This window comes from Pinus tabuliformis, chromosome 4_2 (genome assembly GCF_031772625.1).
Source record: "Pinus tabuliformis cultivar Carrire ecotype Pingquan chromosome 4_2, CPIR1, whole genome shotgun sequence".
NCBI classification, from domain to species: Eukaryota; Viridiplantae; Streptophyta; class Pinopsida; order Pinales; family Pinaceae; genus Pinus; species Pinus tabuliformis.
Genome location: NC_142304.1, coordinates 208196430 through 208201058, shown reverse-complemented (window position 1 = coordinate 208201058; position 4629 = coordinate 208196430).

The following is a 4629-nucleotide window of genomic DNA, read 5'->3' as shown; positions in this document are numbered from 1 at the left end:
CGCTGAAAATATAGTGCGACAAGATCTAAAATTCGGACCCAAGGTTCAGAACGTTTTCGGCTCAAATGGATTTTGTTTTGAGCTTTTGAAACATCACAGAAAAAAGTTATAGCGAAAATTCCACGATGACCTGTTTGGAGCAGCAAAACCCTAGAATCCAAAGCACTGATACCAAATGTTAGGAAACCAACTCACAAAAAGATAGAAAAGAAAGATCAATGCCTTAGAAATCAACCTCTTAGAGGGGGAAACCTCCTTTACATTACATAAATGAACAATTCTTGGATGATGCAAATGACAAAACCTCCTTTCTATATATAGGAGTCTAAGGGGCCACAATATAATCAAAGCCAACATAACAATAATAATATAAGGGCACAACAATAACAATAGTGGGCTTCTATGGGGCACAATAATAAAAATATGGGGATAATAGGGGCACAACAATAACAATAAGGGCTACAATGATAATAGTAATGGAGGAATCACTAGTATTATAGGGACTTAATAGAATGACACCTTCCCAAGGCCATAAATTATACATACTAAATATATTTCCTATATATGATATACATTTCGAATGTATCCAAAGAACCATTTCATCCTTTCTATGCCCAAAATAATGTTGGGAAAGACCCAAAAATTACATTGAAAGTTAAAGACACAAAATTTGTGAAATAGAGCCATCCCTTAAATGGCATAAAATGACTAGTCATGACCACTTGGGAATTAATAAAACCAATTGAATTAACTTTGTGGATTATTTAGTGGTACTTTTGTTAGATTTGGTTCCTAGAGAAATAATTTCCTTGGTGAAGAAGATGTCGTACTCTGATGACCCAATTGTAGAAACTAATGTGTATATTTAATATTTCTCATTAAATTTACTAAATCACAAGACTTGAAGCTACTCTACTGATATGTGGAAGTTAATTCACCATCTAGAACACAAATTATAGACATGAAAAAGGAAACATCACACATGCACATATAATTGTCTAGGGGAAAGCAACTGCCAAAGCCCCTTACTATCTATATTGCATTACTCATAGAATAGAGATGAAATACATATGATTTCTCAAGCCCGAGCACACCCTGCAAGTGTATAGTCTATCCCTCTGCTTGAGTGACTAACTCTGGACAACGCTTAGTCAAATTTCCCCCTATTATTTAGGAATTTCCCACAATTGAATTGTGCAATTCCTTTAGGGTCTTACTCTGACTTCATGCACCACCTGTACACATTGGAATATGCTACAACTAATAGTACATTGCCTTGGAATCTCCATCTCAATTAGGTAACTCTATTTCTCTGCATGCAATAATTATTTTGGGCTTATTGATTAGTTAATTGGTTGATCACTGAGTGCGGTTGAAGTTCCACTTCTACAACTTGACCTCCATTAGTTCTTCTGACAGTTATAACTATTTAAACTGACAATAACTCAAATTAATTGCTATAAATTAGAAATCAAACATTCTAAACTGAACTCAAGCTTCCCCAACTCGAATTAACTAAGTCAACTGAGTGACAAGTGCCATGTCACTTGAGTTAACCACCTTCAAGATTTCTACTGAAATAGAAATTCAAATTTTCTCTAGTTTGACCAAGGTAAAGTCAAACCGAGATTTGCTTGCTGCATTTTCAACACTCCCTCTCAGCAAGAAAGAGATTATAAACTACCCCTATCTTGCACCTGTGGAACTCAAACTTCCTTCTTAACAAGAACTTTGTCAAAATATCTTCCTCTGTCAGAATGTACTGCAACAACATAATCTGCCTCTGCACACAATCCTATAGATGATGACACCAGATATCAATATGCTTGGATGGATCATGAAAAAAGATTTTCAGATAGTTTGATACAACTCTGATTATCACACTAAATCACAGTACGATCCATAATCTGACCAATCAAGCCAACAAGTATCTTTATCATCCAGATCGCCTCACATGTTGCTTGACTTGCAACCATGTGTTTTGCTTCTGTCGAGCCGAGTGCCATATATATTTGCTTCATGTTGTACTAAGAAACTGCTACGGACCCAGTACTGAAAATTCCACTTGATGTACTCTTCCAGTTTGATGGACTTCCTGCCCAATATGCATTAGTGAAGCCACTCAACTTCACTCCCTTTGTTCGTCTGTACCAAGTCCAAACTGGGTATTGCCTTTGAGGTCCCATAGAACATGCTCAGCTGCCATCCAAAACAGTTTGGTTAACCTAACCATAGCTTGGATCAACTATTTGACTGTAAAACACATGTTTGGTTGTGTGTTCACAAGATACATGAGTGAACCCACCAACTGTAGGTAAGCAGTAGCATCCACTTCCTCACTTGAAGTGGCATCCTCTTTCCTACAGTTGGTCACTAAAGGAGTCTCCATGGGTTTGAACTTGTCCATGCAGAACCTATGAAGTATCTCGTTCACATACTTGGCCTAAGAGACAAACATTTCCCCATCACCTTGCCATATTTCCAATCCGAGGAAGTAGTGAATGAGGCCCATGTCCTTCATTTCGAACTCCCTTGCAAGGTCCTCCTTGCAAGATCAGATCAGATTCTCATAACCAATCAAGATCAAGTCATTAACATATAAAACAATAATCAACAATTTACCTTCTACCAAAATATGATAAAGGTCTACATCCGCTTCACTTTTAGGGAAGCCTAAAACGGTGAGATAGCTATTGATCTCGGTGTACCAAGCACGGGGTGTTTGCTTGAGACCATACAATTCTCACTTGAGTTTGCACACATCAGACTCTCTATTAAAAGTCTCGAATCCTTCTGGTTTCTCGATATACAGCTCCTCCTCAATAACTCCATTGAGGAACATTGTTTTCACATCCATATGGTGGATCTTCCACCCCATCTGTGCAACCAAAGAAAGGATTGATATGATGGATGAGTACCTTGCTATTGGAGAAAAGGTCTCCTCATAGTTAATCCCATCCACCTGAGAGTACCCCTTTGCCACAAATATGGCCTTGTACTTTTCTATGCTTTTTTCTGATGTCTACTTCACCTTGAAGATCCATCTCGAACCCACAACAGATTTGTCAACTAGTCTTGGGACCACTTCCCAGACATTGCTCTTCACAATGGATTCATACTCCTCCACCATTACATCAACCCATATATGTTTCTCTATTACTTCCATGAAAGAGGATGGCTTAGTTTCTACATCTCAATCATTAGAGCCATGTAGCCAATGTACCGATCTGGTGACCTTCTCTGCCTGTGTTGATTTGAAGGAGCGCCCACATTCTCCTTCGCATCCTGCACAAGTCTATCAACTTCTATGGTTCTCTTCCTACCTTCTCTGGATGGTTCTGCTTGAGTGACTGCCTCCACTCTCTGCTCCTCAACTTGTGGCTTCTCCCCAACATCTTGAGTCTCCTTCTTTGGAGCTAAAAGCTCCTCCTCTGATGGGTTCTAAATCTCCCTCTCAAGAGAGCACTGCATGGCTTTTTCTTCATCAAATTTGACATCCCTTTGAGCAATTGTCATTTTGAGGCATGGAAAATACACATGGTAGCTATGGGGAGTTTCTGTGTAACTCAAAAATACCCCCAAATATGTTTTTGGCTCTAGCTTCTTCCTTGATTATTTGGAGACATGGCAATAAACTGAGGCTCCAAAAATCCTAAAGTGTGATACATCTGACTTCCTCCTCAAGAAATCCTCCTCTAGTGTGATCATGCCAAGAATCTAATGAGGACTCTTATTTTGCAATTAAACCCTTGTGTTACATGCTTCAACCCATAAGTGCATAAGTAGGCTTTAGTCATGAAACATTGCTCCTGCTTCTCCCACAATGCTATGGTTCTTCCTCTTAGCCAACCCATTCTTCTATGGGTTTTGGGGTGTTGTCAACTCTCATCAAATGCCTTCTTTTCATATAAATTTTTAAACTCATTCAACACCTCCAATATTGCTCCTGAGAGCCTTCACCTTCTTGCCCGTTTCTTCTTCCACCAGTGCCTTGAACTCTAATAACTTAGAGAAATTCTCATCCTTCTTCCGCATGAGAAGATCCAACACTTCCATAAGTAGTCATCAATAAATATGACAAAATAGTCATGCCTGGTAGTGGAGGTTGTCAAGAAAGGTCCACAAACATTAGAGTGGATCCTTTCAAGGACTGCATGTGCTCTATTGTCCCGATCATGGAAAATGGATTTTGTGTACTTCCCCAAGGTACACCCTTTTCATGTGTCATGCTACTCTAGTGCTCCTTTGGGGAGGCCTGTGGTAATATGTTGCATGATCTTCAAAGATCAATGATGCAAATGACCAATTCTTCTATGCCAAAGTTTGTTGACATCACGGTTCTGCACCTCCTCTGCCTTTGTGCTAAATGCAGCAAAATCCTCCACATCTAGCTTGTAGAGATTCTTCACACGAACCATGATTTTCTTCACTTGTCCCGTGGCTATATGTCTTAGGAATACCTTTCCTTTGCTAAATATCACATCATAACCATAGTATTCCAAAACTGTAACGAAGACAAGATTCTTCTTTAGACCTGGAAAAAACATCACATCCTTGAGCCTAAGAGGGGAGGTTGACTCCCTCTGAAAGGTGATTGTACCAATCCTAGTCATGTTGTACCTTCCATCA